A 17,500-nucleotide genomic window follows, 5' to 3' on the forward strand; every position below is an offset into this window, starting at 1 on the left:
GCGTAATTTTTTTGTTTTTTGTTTTCCTTGTTTCTTCTCCCTAACAATCTCCACCTCTATTCTCCCCCTCTTCAATCCCCCATCTCCTTTCAACATCCCTCCCAATCCATCCGTATCATCGTCGAAACTTTATTTCCCGAAGGAAATATATGTGGCCGTGCGCAAATTTTCGTTGAAAATTTAGCTCACAAACTGGACGTAGAGTTATAATCGTTTATCTTATCTCGATCCGGTCTTTTAAACGATCGGCACGATTTGCGCTGTTTATTTTCACATTTTGTTAGTTAAACGAGCAAAGCAAAAAAAAAAAAAAGAAAGAAAAGGAAAGAAAATGAAAACGAACGAAAGAAAGTAATAGAAAAAGTAAGTAAAAAAAAAAAAAAAATAAAAAAAAAAGGAAAATGCGAAAGAACGTCTAGGTCCGTCTTTTCATTAGTTCTCTCTCACACTCCGTATATAGTAGCTGCCCATATATACAAGTAGTCACGGTTAGCGAGGAAGAGAATGTGCTGACTTATATATACATGTTAGTATCCTGCGGTTGCGACCAAGATCCTGATATACCGGCGTAACGACAAGGAGGCAGTAGCTCTTCCACTTCTTTTTCCTCGTTGTTGTTTTTCCTTCCCCTTCTCTCTCTCTCTCTCTCTCTCTCTCCCTCTCTCTTTTTCTTTATTCTACTATCCTTTGGCTTCTTTTCTTTTTTACTTTCGAGTCACGAGCTTTTGGTTTTCGTGGTTTACTCTCTCGTTTTATTTTATAGCTATCTCTCTCACGCTCTTTCTTCTTTTATTTTTATGAAAGAATTTTCCGTAAAGAGAAACAAGAAAAAGAAAAACACACAAAGAGAGAGAGAGAGAGATAGAGAAATAGTACTATTTACTATATCTATAGTAGGGAATAGTATCTATAATACACAACGTAGAACCTCTGCCTTTGGTTAGTCGAACTTTCGACGAAGAGCTTTAAGACTTCCTCTTCCTTCTCTCGGCTTTAAAGGATGGCCAAGAAAGCCACGAGGAGTGTCTTTCTTCGTCGATCGATCGACCGGAAAGCGTTCGCAAAGCCGACAACGAGAAAGAAGTTGGAATTACGCGCGCTGTTATATTTTCCAATTCTTCGTGCGAATTTTCTTTCTCCCCGTTTCTTTTCTCTCTCTTTTTTTTTTTTCTTTTTCTTTTTTGTTTGATTTCTCTTCTTGTTTTTTTTTTTTATTTTCTTTTCTTTTTATTACCGTAGCGTGTCCGAGAGAAAAAATGGCATTTATGACGATTGAATATTTTCATTTACAATCGTTGCGGTCGATCGTGTACATCATAATTATTATCGTCGTGTATTTTTAATATTGTCAATATAAGAGATAGATAGAGGAGAGAGAGAGAAAGAGAGAGAGAGAGAGAGAGAGAGAGAGAGAGATATTTGTAAGTTATTTTCTTAGATATTGTATCTCGAGAGCAGTTTCAAGTCCAGGGTCGAACGAGATTGTTTTTCTTCGAGTGTTTATATTTTTTTGTAAGACTCGACCAAACCACGACGAAGAATTTTATTTTAATTATTCTCGTATTATTATTAAAAATGTTTCGATCTGTCGTTTTACACAGATATTTCTAATTCTCACGTTTCTTTTTTCTTTTTTTTCTTTTTCTTTTTTTTGGAAAGCATCATCAAGTCTTTCCTAAAAAAAATCGATTTAATCCGAACAACGACGACGAAGAATTAATTTGATTTTATTAACTATCAAGTTATATCATATATACTCCGTATTTATATATATATATATATATATATATATATATATATATATATATATATATATTCAAAATAATACAATCTTAGAAGACTAGATGATGAGAGAACGATTTTGTTTTATTTAAAGCTTCTCTCTTTCTCTCTCTCTCCCTCTCTCCCTCTCTCTCTCTCTCTTTTTCTCTCTCTCTTTCTCCCTCTCTCTCTCTCTCTCTCTCTCTCTCTCTCTCTCTCTCTCTCTCTCTCTCTCTCTCTCTCTCTAACGAACGAGTTTCTCTAACGAACGGGGAAACAAAAAGTACGATATTATTTCATCGAAGCGATCGTTCGGCGGTTCGCAGTATGGTTTACCACCGAAAAGCGGTGATGATAAATTTCGCAGAATATCGGGAGAAACTCTATCTCCGTTAGAATTTCGAGATTGAATTGCGTATGCTCGAAAATTGCCGATTTCCTCTCTATTCGACCACCGAACCGAGTTCTACCATTCTCTTTCTATTTCTCTCTCGTCTCTCTCTATCTCTCTCTATTTCTCTCTCGTCTCTCTCTCTCTCTCTCTCTCTATTTCTCTCTCTCTCTCTCTCTCTCTCTCTCTCTCTGTCTCTCTCCTTTCTCGTATCTCTGTCTCGTTTCACACGCATAGAGAGTACGAGACGTGTGCAAGCGTGCGAACACACTTCAATCGTCGTCGTCCTAGAATTTCAGCGCGTTGACACTTTATCAATTTATATCGAAGTAATTGAACTCACGGGTGTGGGACTCTTGAAACGAATGAAAAGTCGACATAGGAACTTTGAATAGAGAAGAACGTTGGACATGAACAGAGAGATGGATGCAACATGATTTATATCCTAGATACTACTTTATGAATCGCGTTTCTCTAAGTTGAAAAAAAAATAAAAAAAAAAAAAGAAAAAAAAACGAAAGAAAGGAAGAAATAAGAGGAACAAGAGAAAATATAGGTACGCTTTATGAGAACGTAAATAGAAGATTATCATAATTATGTCGTACGAAGGATAATTTGCCAAAAAGAAATTTAAAAAAGGAAGAAATGGAAACTTTAACTCTTTATCCTAAAATAAGAAAAACAAAAAAAAAAGAGAAAAGTTATGGAGGAAAATCTCCTCCGATTAATTTCAAACATTTATCTAGGAACATATTAAAAGTCGACGAAAATAGAAAAAGGAAAAGGAGTGAGAGAGAGAGAGAGAGAGAGAGAGAAAGGCCGAAATTTAACGTGTAGACGTGGTTACTAACGATGTAGCGTCTTAAAAAAAAAAAAAAATACAATAGTCGTGTCCTCGCCAACGATGATGATGGATGAAGAGTGATGCGATAAAATGTAAACAAAATAGAAAGAAAAAAGTAAAAAATGAAAAAGGGAAAATAAAAAAAAACAAAATAAATAAAAAATAAATAAAAATAAAAATAGTAAAACAAAACGAAGAGCGAAAACGTTTGATTATAAAAAGAATATATATATATATACACACACACACACACGCATATATATATATATATATATATATATGAGATAGATAGATGTACAAAATAGAGATAGGAGATAGAGGGTTGAAAGTTGCGTGCAGAAAGTGCGAGCTCGTATCGCCGACCTATGACACGGTGGTCGCCGTATCCATGAGAAGCAGTAGAGGGGTAGAAGAGGATAGGGGTAGGGTAGGAGAGAAGAGGGATACGTGTAGAAGAGAGCGTAGAAACGTTACGCGTTGGTGGTGGCGACGGCGTTCCATGGGGTAGCGTTGGTGGTGGCGGAGCGCATTAATCATCCCCCGGCACGCCATGGCCATTCGCAAGCCCCGCCGTTCCCAAACCACCGTGGCTCTGGCGTCAGTGGTGCTCGATCATCCGTTTTGCGTTGTCGTGCAGCAACCCGTACCTACACGACCTGCAGGTTTTGGCCAGAGTAAATCTTCCTATACCGCCTGCGTATAAATCGTGGACGAGGGCGCCAACTCGCTCGCTCGCTCGTTCGCTTGTTCGCTCGTTCGCTCGTTCGCTAGATATCTAGCTAGCTAGCTAGCTAGCTATCTAGCCAGCTACCTAATACATAGCCTAGCCTAGTCTAGCCTATCCAAGTATAGCCTGGCCTAGCCTAGCCTAGCTTAGTCCGGCCTAGCCTAGCTCGTTTCAAAAGGGATTCGTTTTAAAAAGTATACTGTCGTTATCGAAAAATCATATCTTCTTTTTTTCCCTTTTTCCCTCTTTTTTTTTTTTTTTTTTTACGTATTTGTTTTTTTCATTCTTTCTTTATTTGCCTTTCTTTTTCCTTTTTTTTTCGTCTTTTTTCTTTCGTTTTTTCTTTTTTTTTTTTTTTTTTTTTTTTTTTTAAATCGAATGTGCGTTCCTGTTTATAAGACCGGGGGGAACGGTGTGTATGCGCTTCTTTGGGCTCGTTTTATGAGACAAAATGTTGGACGAATGGAATTCTTAGTTTTTCTTAGATTTTTAAGAAAGAAAGAAAGTAAAAAAGAGCGAGAGAAAAAATATACGTAAGATCGAGTTTCAGGTAAGAAAGTAAATTTTCTCTCTTTTAAGCGAACAATCAAACGATTTAAAAGTTTCATGGTATGTGTATATACATATACATATACATATACATACATACATACATACATACATATATATATATACATACATATATATATATACATATATACAAATATATATATACACGCTATGCAGAGTTACGAAAATTCTAATGGAGTAGGGTCGACGTTGCGTCAGGATAAAGAAGGACAAAGAGGAAGAAATGGCTCGCCGCGACGACTCATCGCTCCCTCGTCAAATATTTCATCGCTCCGACACGGCCTCCGTTTTTGAAGGGAGCGAAAAAAGCGTACACGAGAGAAAACGAGAAAGAGAGAGAGAGAGAGAGAGAGAGAGAGAGAGAGAGAGAGAGAGAGAGAGAGAGAAACAGCAAAAGAGAAACAAAGAAAGGAAGAAAAAGAGAGAAAGAATGATAGAGAGAGATTGAGAGAGAGAGAGAGAGAGAGAGAGGGAGAGGGCGGGAGGGAAAGAGGGGAAAGAGAGAGTATGGAAACGTAGTCGACGGATAAAAGTTGCAACGAGGAGACGGCGGTTGTACGGCCCTGCGCAGTACCAACGAAATTATTTACCGATCGTGGCCCTTCTCCTCTCCACCCCTAGATGAGCACAAGCGCTCGGCTCGCAACTGGGGTTATTAACGTGCCCGAGGGTCAGGAGGATCGATCTCCTTCGGGAACGGATCTTTATGAAATTAAGATCCTCCTCCCTCTTTGCTGCTTTGCCGGTCCACCTTTCACTGTTCTTTTCTCGGTCTTTTATCCCTTTCTCTCATTGGATCCTTTGACCGCATTCCCTTTTCTCCATTTCTCCCTCCTCCCCCCTCTCTCCTTCTCACTCTCTCTTTCTCTCTCTGTTTATCTGCCTGTCTGTCTTTCTCATTTTCTTTTTATTTTTTATAATACTCCTGAAACTTAGACATTTCGGTAGCAATAATAATAATAATAATAATAATAATAATAATAATAATAATAATAATAATAATAATAATAATAATAATAATAGTAATAATAATAATAATAATAATAATAATAGTAATAATAATAATAGAAAGAAGAAAAAAAAGTAAAAAGCCTTTCCTTGGTAAGCCTTCCTCCCTCGTCTCTTCTTCATTTATTTTTCTCCTTTTGAAATCCTTCCTTAAGATCTTTTTCCTTTTTTCTATCTACTTTCAATTACATCAAGATATTCTATCAGCTGATAAAAATTAACATATAAACAACTCCTTTTTTGAATCGACTTATTGTCGAATCAAAGAATTTCATACGTATGGAATAATAATAATCATAATAATAATAATAATAATAATAATAATAACTATGCGTATATATGAGCGAGAACGTGTGTACGCGTTCGTATGAATGAGTAGCGTCAAATGTTTCAGTGAAGCTTAACAATGAGAAAAAATATTATATATGAGACACCCAGTAGAGTCGATCCCTCTACTGAGGGAAAGGAAGAAAAGTTGGGCTTTAACTATACGTTCCGTAGTCTAGACTCTAGATGGAAGATTGCTGTTTCTAGGCTAGGCCAGCCATAATCGCCATTCACCACACCCCGAACCTTCTGACTCTCTCATCCTTTCTCATTCTCTCTCTCTCCCTCTCTCCTTCTCTTTCGCTCTTTATCTCTGTCTGTCTCTCTCTTTCTCTTCTCTCTCTCTATCTCCCTCCCTCCCTTCCTCTCTTTCGGTCTTTATCTCTGTCTCTCTCTCTCTCCCTCCCTCTCTCTCTCTCTCTCTCTCTCTCTCTCTCTCTCTCTCTCTCTCTCTCTCTCTCTCTCTCTATCCTCTTTCTCTATTTATCTCTATCCTTCTCTTTCTCCCTCGGGAATCCGCAATCCACCGTTCGCGATCTCGTCATCCACTATCCTTCGTCCTCTCCGCAGCCCTTCAACACCCTCACCGCGACCCACAGCCCCCTCGAGATATCCCTCGGATTTTACCTTTGTCCCTTGCGCACGAACCAACGCCGCTAGCAATATATACATATACATATACACACACATATATATATATATATATACTCTCGAGGATCAGGCGTAAGCATCGTTTTTGTTTGTGACATCGCGCTGTCGCGGTAACTCGCTTCCGCAAACTTTCGCATTTACATTTTGACGAAATTCCTATTTCTTTCTCTCTCTTTCTGTCTTTGTCTCTCTTATTCTCTCTCTCTTTCTCTTTCTCTCTCTCTCTCTCTTTGTCTCTCTCTCTCTCTCTCTCTCTCTCTCTATACTTGTCAATTCTCATTCTTTATCACGAAAATCAAAATCCCTTTTGAAAAGTACAAATATTACGTTATAATATTTTAAGCGAAATCAATTGACAAAATTTCTATTAACGATAACAATGTTTTAGTATTCCCTTTGCGAGTAAGTAAATTAGACTTGATTGTTAGAAATGTCGGTGGTTGTTTTTTCTATCGTCGAATTTCGTCGCGAAATTTTGTAGAGAACTTTGTATTTGTATTGGAGACTACGAGAGTGAGTGAGAGAAAGAGAGAGAGAGAGAGAGAGGGAGAGTGAGTGAGTGAGGGAGGAGAGAGAGGGAGAGAGAGCAGGGGGAGGGGAAGGGGGAAATACGTTCGAGCCTCAGTGTTAATTAAATCCGTAGGGATTTTTTTTCTTCCCCTCTTGCCTCACTTCGTTGCTCGGGAAGGACGCACTGAGCAGGAATTAATTGATCGCCACTAATTTGCTGGGGACTCGTGGTAATCCCTCTACGTACTCATCGTCCGTTGTACTGACTATACATAAAAATATATATATATATATATATATATATATATATATATATATCTATTACGTATATGGATAATATATTCATGTAATACGTATATGCATATGTAATACCAAGTCGTCTAATGATACATTGGCGTGTTCATTTTATCGGAAAATAAGTGATAATTTATACGCCGAAGGATAATTGATTTTTCTATTCTTTTTATTTCTTTTTTTTTTTCCTCCCTCTCAGTCTTCTTCCTTCTTTTATTTTTTATATTTGATCGGAAAAAAAAATGATAAATAAAAAAGAAAGAAGAAAGAAAGAAGGAAGAAAGAAATTAAAAGGAAAGAAAGAAAAAAAGAAAGAATAAAGAAATGAACAAGAAGAAAACAAAAACAAAGGAAGAAAGGTTATATATATATATTTTTTATATATATATATATATGTATATATATATATATATATTATCATTTTCAGGCAATACTCCGGGGATTTGGAAAAGGGATGGAAAATAGTACGTCGTCAGGCAGAATTCCCAGTCGCGCGACCAAAAGTTTGAACGATCGTGCAACAGTTGACGCACCCTCCTCGTCCATTCTGGAAATCCGCCCCTATCGATGTTGGAGGACGAGCTACGTTGGAGAACGCGCGTGCTAGAAAGAGTGGGAGGGAGAGAGGGACAGAGAGAGAGAGAGAGAGAGAGAGAGAGAGAGAAAGAGAGAGAGATATCGGTGAGTGAGCGAGGGAGAAAATGATAGGTAGAAGGGAAAAAAGCGCACGATAGAAAGAAGCACGAGGTCTCCCTCGTGGCAAGTTCGCACACGACGACGCGTGACGATGCATAAGCTGCCCATTTAGGCGCGTCAGCTTCCGGCGGACAACCAAATCGTTTGAGATTTCAAACGTCAGATACGGATAAGGTGACGTCATTTTTAGCGTCCCGGTTTTTATTATTTATTATCGATGATAATAATGCTCTACTTCTTATTTTGTTTGTTCCTTTTTTTTTTATTTCTTTGTTTCCTTACATATATATATATATATTTTTTTTTTTTTTTCTAATCAATAAAATTATTTTCAAAAGCAACGAAATTTTCGATCTTGCAAGACATTTAACTATTCGTATATTTATAAGATTTTCGTAAAAAATTTAGTTTGATTTTATGATTAATGAGAATATAACGAAGAAAAGAAAGGAAAAAAAGAAAATTCCATAGAGACGATCAAATTCGGCATCCTTTTTATCGTAGGAGATAGACAGAGAGAGAGAGAGAGAGAGAGAGAGAGAGAGAGAGAGAGGGAGATAGAGGGAGAGAATAAAAGGGAGTAAGAGAAAGAGATAGATAGATAGATAGAGAGAGAGAGAGAGAGAGAGAGAGAGAGAGAGAGGGAGAGAGAGAGAGAGAGAAAGAGGAAGAGAGAAGATCGTTGTAGTTTAGGATAGGTAGTAGGAGATAGAGCGTATATATTGGGTCAATTATACGGTGTAGAATTGGAGATAGGGCAGAGCGGCACTATGGGGTCCGTGAGTGGCGCTCCTGGGCTCGTTTGGTAACTCGAACGTGCCAGGAAAAGGGCGTCGGCTGGTGGCGACAGCGCCCTGCTAGCCGGGCCAATCGCACCCGTGGGATCCCCGGCTACTGCAATTGCCATCAACCACACGGTGTTGGATAATTGCTCGCGTGCAGTCGCGTTCACGTGTGCGCCTGCAGTTTTACGCTTCGAATACCCGTCGACCGATGATGACGATCCTCATCCACCTCCACCTCCACCTTCTCTCCGTCCTACTCCTCTTCCCTCTCTATCTCTCTCTCTCTCTCCCTCTCTCTCTCTCTCTCTCTCTCTCTCTCTCTCTCTCTCTCTCTCCCTCCCTCTCTCTCTCTCTCTCTCTCCCTCCCTCTCTCTCTCTCTCTCTCTCTCGCTCTCTTTGTTTCTCTCTATATCTCTTTCCGCAAATTACTAGAACACTCGAGTCCTCATCATAGATGAAATCTTTTCTTTGTGAAATATATATATATATATATTTATATATATATATATATATATATATATATATATAAAAGAAGCTTATCATTATTTTATTTTCTCTCCTTCTTTTCAAATTTCTATCTTTTTTTTTTCTTTCTTTACTTTTTAATTTCTTTCTCAAAATTCGTTTTAATTTGTTTCTATATTTATTTCTTCGTTTGTTTGTTTATATATTTATTTGTTTATTTATTTATTTAAAAAAGTACAAAAATCATGGCCTGAATAATCCAGCGACATTAATCGTCCGAAATATTATTATTTACGACGACGTAAACAATCGATATTTTCGTGAATTTCCTCACCCTCCTTTCCCCCCTACCCCCATCTCTTCCCCTCGCCCTGCTCCACCCGTATGTACCATGTAACAGGCTTAGGTCTTGATGCATTTTTCATGGACTTTAGGATTCTTAGTCGTTGGCCCTACGTAGTAGAGTAGAGCAACAGAAACGATCATAAATCATCGGATTCGAGAGCAAGAAGTACGACGCGGCACGCAATTTCCGTTTCACAAACTATCGGAAGTGTTTGGGGGCTCGACTTCGATCCAAGTGAGAGGGAGAGAGGAAGAGTGAGAAAATTGGGATAGGAAGAGGGGAATGGAAAGAAAAAGAAAACACAAAGAGGAATAGAAAAGAAAAAAGATCAAAGAAAAAAAAAAAAAAATAAATAAAAAGAAAAAAGAAATAAAAAACGAAGGAGGAAGGGAAAGGTGCGTGTTCTCCTCCCCCTCCTCTCCTCATTCATCCTCCCCCTTCAAAAAAGAAAAAAAAAGGATTTTGTTTCTTGTCACGAATACATACTATAGTTCTCCTCTGGCACTCTAAGGTAGCAACGAGTTCGCGTTGTGCCGGAAGGCCATTAGCCAAATTGCGAGGTGTCTGCTCGTTGCAGCGCTCTATTACCTCTAAGGATCCCACTTCCGATTCCTCCCGGTTCGCTTATCGAGAGCAATCATCTCGAATCGATCGTGGTGGCTTCGCCACTAGTACGCGACCGTTCCCCCGTTTAATCCATTCCCTCTCCTTTTTCTTCTTCTTCTTCTTCTTCTTCGTCTTCTTCTTCTTCTTCTTCTTCTTCTTCTTCTTCTTCTTCTCCTCCTTTCTTCTTTTTCCTCCTTATCGTACTTCTATCGATCAATGCATTTCGCACTACTTAATAATTCCAGTTAATTCTTCGTGGTAGCCGAGTTGAAGTCGAGTCGAGTCGAGTCGAGTCGAATCGAATCGTCGTTCCTTTTTCGGTATCTCTTGAATTCTTTAAGAGAAATGAGACTCGGTCGGATGATGGTCGGGCAGAGGGCAAGGAGGGTTGCTCGATGTGGGTGGGAGGAGTGGGATGGTTAGAATGACAAATATGTTACGTAGATATTGTTACACGTACCAACTAACAGTATGATATATACCTAGAAATTCTCTTCCTAAGGAATTTGCGAAAGATAAGAAGAGAATGAAAAAAAAAAAAAAAAAAAAAAAAAAAGAAAAAAAAAAAGACAGAAATAAAAAGGAAAAGAAAATGAAGTGAAATGTAATGAAATGAAATGAAATGAAATGAAATGAAATGGAATGAAAAAAAAAAAAGAAAAAAAAGACAACTCGAGGATATAATTAATTGATCAAAGGATATTTATTCTTGTAATTATTAATATTAAGATTCGTTGCTTTGATACATTTTTAAATACTATTGGGCGTTTATTGATAAAAAAAAATATCAATGTCAAGAAGAACAAAGAATAAGAGAATGAGTGAGAGAGAAAGAGTGATAGGGTGGGGTGGGGGGGGTGGATATAGAGAGAAAGAGAAAGAAAAGGAGTTCAACATCAAGAGGTTCGAACATCGAGAGAAGAAATAGGAAGAAGTGAGGTGTTCCGACGAGTTTTTCATCGAAATTTTCTTCGTATTCCAGTCATCCAAGAGAGCTGGAAGTTATCCAAGACTCTCTTGGATAGGCGTGTACTCTCCCACGGAAGCGATCCTTCGTCGACAAGTTCGACAAGATGTCGGTGCGCTCTTTTCTCATCATCATCATCTTCATCTTCTTCTTCCTCTTCTTCTCCTCCTTTTGCCCCCCACCACTCCCTTTTTCCTTTCCCTTCTTTTTTTCTCTTTTTTCACTCTTCTTCTTCTTCTTCCTCTTCTTCTTTTTCTTTGATGGATCTCTAACTTTTAAATCGCATACTTAAGTCAATAAAAAGGGCAGGTAATTAATGAGAAATAGAGATAGATAGAGATAAAGAGAGAGAGAGAGAGAGAGAGAGAGAGAGAGAGAGAGAGATAGAGATAGAGATAGAGATAGAACTTATCAAAAGTTATTCTAACTTGGAAGGCATAAAAAAAAATTTATATAAATACATGTATATAAGTACGTATGTACAAATATTTGGTTCTGTCTTAAAAATTAGTATTAAAATAGAAATGAAAGAAAAACATGGAAGAAAGAGAGAAAGAAGGGAAGGTAGGAATGAGAGATAGATAAAGGAACAAGTGTATGTGGGTGTACTACGACATAAGGATCGATCTTCCTTCTTCGTTTCTTTCAAAGGAATTACGTAACACGTCTAGACGAAGTCACGCAGTGTCAGAAGTATCTCTTGGCGAGTAAGAGAGAGAGAGGGAGAGAGAGAGAGAGAGAGAGAGAGAAAGAGAGAGACAGAGAAAGAGAAAGAGAGAGAAACATAGAAAGATAGAATGGGAAGGCGTCTCTCGCGTGCGTCGCTCTGGTTATTTATTTTACCACGAGTTTCTCCTCACGCGCTTGTCTATGGATAAAACCGTGGCTTTGCGAGCCACACGGAAGAATCCCTATATAAGAGAGACAGAAAGAGAGAGAGAGAGAGAGATAAAGAGAGAAAGAGAGGGAGAGAAAGAGAGAGAGAGAGAGAAAGAAAACGAGAGAGAAGTGTGGCGAAAAGGACAGGAAAGAGATAAAAAAAAAAACTTGGTGGAGATAGCGGAAAGGAGGAAAAGTGAGAAAGAGAGAGAGAGAGAGAGAGAGAGAAAGAGAGAAAGAGAGAAAAGTGAGAAAAAAGATTAGAGGAGGAAATTCGTAGAAGGTTTCCACTGAGTATGGAAATGATTAATGCATCCAACGATGGGCCTCTTTGGTCCATCATCCACTCTTGAAACATTCTATACATTATATCTAACCATTACGCATGTCTTCTTGCCGTATATCCATCCCCCATCCAAATGTTCATCCCGTGTATGTATATAGTTCTCAATCTATGCTCTTATTCTGTCTATCCTCTTGCAGGCTAATCACTCTCTTGCTCGGTTTAATACCTAAATCTAGTTCGAAGTAATTAATTTTTAAGTTAGTTATATTTAGGGATATATATACACGTGTGTGTGTGTGTGTGTACGTACATATATAGAGATATTGACGAAAGATCTCTCTTCTCAGTGGTTTAAAATACTTAACGAATTTCTATTTTCTTCTTCCTTTTTTTTTTTTTTTTTCTTTAATTATAATTAATCATTGAAGATGCTCCTCGACACAATAATAATAATAATAATAATAATAATAATAATAATAATAATAATAATAATAATAATAGTAATAATAATAATAATAATAATAATAATAATAATAATAATAATAATAATAATAATAATAATAATAATAATAATAATTCATTCATAATTTGTTTAGTGAAGTGTTTAATGAATACTTGATATCTTTTAGTAAGAATAAAGTGTTTAATGAATACTTGATATCTTTCTTTTTTTTTTTGTTTCTATTTACTTATTTATTTCTTTTTTTTTTCTACTTTTTTTTTTTTTTTTTTTTTTTTTTTTTTTTTAAAGATAACGCGATAACTTTCTGATATTTGGTTAATGTCCAAAGATCACAAAGTCCGTTAATGCAAAGGAATTCGCTTTAAGAGTATCCGCCTCGGAGATCGTATTCCAATTTGAATCGCAAATTTTGATCCCAACCGAAAGTGGCCAGGACACAAAAATTAAGATCTTGGAACGCGTCTCCGACATTGCCACATTCCCGTATAGTATATACCGACGTGGCGAATCAGCTTGTGTACGTGCTCGTTTCGCGTATTCATTTTCGTATATGCACACACGTATATACACAGATACACACACACACACACACACACACCAATACACACGAACATACATACGTATATACATTCTAGTCGATGCGTTCGTTCGCCGCGTTGCTTTTTGGCATACAGATGACTGGCTGGCGCTGGCAAACGGCTTTTTATTTTTTTTCTTTCTTTTTTTTTTTTTTTTTCTTTTTTTCCCCCTTTCCTTTTTCTTTTCTTTTCCTTTTATCTTTTTTCCTTTTCTTTTTTCTTCGTGTTCCTTTTCTCAAAAGGCATCACACACGGTCGTTTCCATTTCTGCGTTAACTAGATTCGTGCGTTTCAATACGAAGTGTCTTCTTTCATATATAACGGAATCTTCTCTTCGTACACACTTTTGGTTCTTTTGGAAGAAAGCTCGTTCGCGTACATAAGTATGTATATATGTCTCACGACGAGTATAATTCTCTTTGTAGTATTAGTGTATTCGTATGAAAAATTTTCCTACCTACTGGAAATAATATCACTGCAGATTTTGAGAATAGAAAACTGTGATCTCACATTTAATGAATCTCCCGAAAGAATTACTACGTAGTAGAAGAAGAAGAAAAAGAAGAAGAAGAAAAAGAAGAAAAAGAAAAATCTACATACTATTACGCGTAACTATATGTAATATATCAATGACGAATTATTTATACGAAGTATTTTATTTATTATTATACATAGACTTAAAACAAAACAAAAAAGCGTCATTGAAATGACGTACAATCCTTGATAATATTGATTAACACGATATTCTTAAATATTAAATAGCTTAAAAATATGTTACGAGATAGGAGGGTATAGTTAGATCGTACAATAATTTTTAAAACGTTTGGATAAGTAATTAAATCTCGATATTCGTATGTTCGTTCTTATTTATTATTGTTACGTTGATTTTTTTACCCTCACACCCTTTTACGGTCTCTCCTATCCTTCCTTCATCCCTTCCTTCTTATCTTCTCTCCCCTCTCCCCCCAATGCTCTCACTCCCCCTTTTTTGCCTCCCTTTCTCGCTTGTTCGAGCTTTCGTGCAGGTTCTTGGAATCACGTGCGTGTTCCCAGCGTATGCTTTAACTCGAGATATCGTTTGCACCATCTGAGAAGAAGAGGGGTCGAGTTAAGGTAGATATAGAGCGCCAGCAGTGATGATGATGGCGGTAGTAGCAATGGTAGTGGTAATGATGATGGTAGTGGTAGTAATGGTGATGGTAGTCGTTGTCGTCGTCCTCGTCTCTATATGATGTTGCTGAACGTGAAAAAGGGAAGGGAATATCTCTGAATTAAGACGTATGCACGAAAGGCGAGATTCGAAAACCCTTCGAACTGGTCACAACGCTCGTAGTAACTATGGCGGCCTCGCGTGATAACGATCGTTTGGTAAGCACGCTCGCGTTGTAATTCACCGGACAGCCTGTGTTCCCCTACTTGTACGACGCGTACGCTCGTTAAGTTTCGCTTGTTCTCTCTCATCCTCCATCTTTACTTCCACCTTCACCATCCTCTTTATCATCTTCTTCTTCTTATTCTTCTTCTCCCTTCTCTTGATATTACTATTTCTATCGTGATATCTACGAACGATTTTGAAATTTCCATCGAACGGTGAAATCATCGAACCATATACCATATATATATATATATGTATATATATCCCGTATCTCAAATTCGTCTCTCGAGAAAGTTTTATTATAAAATAGAAAAGAATCGTTTCGTTTCGATCTTCTTTTTATTTTTATTTTTTTTTTATACATATATATTTTTTTTTTTCTTTTTTTTTTTTACCTTCGATAGAAGAACATCGACGAACAATTTTGATCGTATAAAGCGCTGATATCTGAGATATTTTTCCTTATCATTCGTTACACGTCATTTCGCTTAAGCGCTAATTTATTTTATTATTTACTAGTATTATTATCATTTATTATTCGCTAGCATTATTCTTGTTATTGTTGTTGTTGTCGTTGTTGTTGTTGTTGCTTTTATTATAATAATTATAATAATAATAATAATTATTATTATTATTATCATCATCATCAATGGATAATAATTTTTAGATCGATACGCACATGTGGTATATTTTTAGAACAGAATAACTAATACTTATCGACGATTTGAAAGTTTGCAAATTTTTCGTGTTATAAATAAAATGGTTCTGTTTAACGAACCGACGTGTGTCCATAATGTTCGTTTATATTCCGATATTTCTACGTTCCATACAGGTAAAAAAGAGAGAGAGGGAGAGAGAGAGAGAGAGAGAGAGAGAGAGAGAGAGACATAAACATACACAGAGAGAAAGAGAAAGAGAGAGAGAGAGAGAGAGGGATGGATGGAGAGGATGAAGAGGGAACAGCATGGAGGACGTTGGACGTTAATCCGTTAGAGCATGTCGGTAGCGTATAATTCGTGACGCCAGAAGAGGATTATGCGAGCGTTGCCGCTGCTGCCACAGTCTCTTCTCGTCTCCTCCACCTCCTACCACCACCAGCTCCACCTTCTCTTCCTCTTCTATACCGAGAACGTATCGTGCGTTATAGTTCGAGATCATAAGCTATGTCAATACGCGTCGAATGTCAGAAGGTGTCTACTCATTAATTAACGCTTCGCTACCGTTCTCCCTCCCTTTCCTCTCCTCTCTTTCTTCTCTCTCTCTCTCTCTCTCTCTCTCTCTCATTCTCTTTTTCTGTCTTCTCTCTCTCTCTCTCTCTCTCTGTCTCTCTCTTTTTCTCTTTCTGTTTATCTATCTATCTATCTATCTATCTATCTATCTATCTATCTATCTATCTATCTATCTATCTATCTATCTATCTATCTATCTATCTATCTATCTATCTATCCATATATCAATCTATCTCTTTTTTCTTTCTAACTTTTAGATACTCGTTAGATCTCTATGCTTTTACAGGCCAGTGCCTTTTTAGATAATCCGATAGCTTGCTGGAACGAGTATGAGATAAAATATGATGAGGCCCTTTTAAACGATATCACTGCCTGCCTTTAATGTATCATATATATTTTTTGCTCTTTTTTAATTCTTTCCTTTTTTTCTTTTTTCTTTTTTTTTCTATTTCTTTTTTTTTTTCCTTTTCTTTTCTTTTTTCGACATCCTGAAAATATGGAAGATCGTAGATTCCTTTTTTTTATATATTTATTTTATACAGAGAAATTTTCATCATTTTGTAATTCTTATTTTCTTACAGAATTATATCCTTTTGCGTATTGTCGATACTTAAAAATTACGCAGATTAAGATCCAATCTTTCTCTCTCTCTCTCTCTCTCTCTCTCTCTCTCTCTCTCTCTTTCTCTATTTTTTTCGTGATTGGTAGAAACTATATAACATCGATATAGTCGTATAGAACAAGTCGTAGGTATAATCTTTTTCCTGCATTCAACCGGAAATGAACGATACGGTAATCTAAAGGGCTCGTACAAACACGATATGTGCTTGCAATCGTTTGCGTAAATCAAAAGCCGATTGTGTGTACGGAGGGGTTTTTTGAAGAGAGAGATAGAGATAAAGATAGATAGATAGATAGAGAGAAAGAGAGAGAGAGAGAGAGAGAAAGAGAGAACGTTGTCCATTGCATTACAATGCCTGCATGCGAAAAATTTTGATCATTGAGCTCGTCTCCAAGATGAGTTTTCTACATATTTTCTTTCATATATATATATATATATATATATTGGCTATAATACAGATAATAAATCGAGATAAATATATTGAAGATTTTAGTCCTTTTGAAATGAAATGGAACGAACGTATCGTGTATTACCGGAATCGATCGATTTGTTTTGGTTAATAATGTAAATATCTACGCGTAAATATGGTTCTAACTATGTACGTATTTGTTTAGATTATTTCGTACTTTATCGGTATCGTCTAACTCTACAAGGGCATACTCGTTAGTCGTCCTCAGATCGTCGTACGATAAAGGCCGCTCTGTTCGACATACGTATGTAAGTATACATACGTATCTGGATACCAAGATACGTCGTATTTAAATACTTTCGTCATCATTCACAAATATTCGGAAATAATTTCGTTTGAATTAAATATTATATAAAAGATGTAGTACATATTACGTAAATATATTAGAAATAATTAATTAAATACAAATATCCACGGTATTGCGTAGAAAAGAAAAAAAAAAAAAAAAAAGTAAAGTACATATCCGACGAGTTTATTATCGATTCTCTCGACATCGTATGGAAACGCGTTATGGAAACAACGAAATATACGTAATTTTTACTATTACGCAAATACATGCATACATACGTACGTATAATTAATATAATAACGTTAAATAATTTTATTTAATATGATGTGTGATACGTCATCGAGATATATTCGTCAAATTTT

At 36.7% G+C, this 17,500-nt stretch overlaps 1 long non-coding RNA gene across 13 annotated transcripts in view; it reads left to right on the forward strand.

Annotated features, from left to right (window-relative positions):
- LOC118441885 (uncharacterized) overlaps positions 1 to 17,500 on the forward strand; it is a 118,094-nt gene that overhangs the window by 35,089 nt on the left and 65,505 nt on the right. For 8 of the 13 annotated variants that reach the window (XR_014982160.1, XR_014982164.1, XR_014982154.1 and 5 more), the window contains one exon: positions 7,511 to 8,051. The exons of 4 other annotated variants lie outside the window; for them this stretch is intronic. This is a non-coding gene — a long non-coding RNA (uncharacterized LOC118441885). Of the gene's footprint in view, positions 1 to 7,510; positions 8,052 to 17,500 lie in introns of those variants that run through there. One more of the 13 variants, XR_014982155.1, reaches the window with a different exon arrangement.

Source organism: Vespa mandarinia, chromosome 5 (assembly GCF_050613455.1).
Source record: "Vespa mandarinia isolate Hongniang chromosome 5, ASM5061345v1, whole genome shotgun sequence".
Classification (NCBI taxonomy): domain Eukaryota; kingdom Metazoa; phylum Arthropoda; class Insecta; order Hymenoptera; family Vespidae; genus Vespa; species Vespa mandarinia.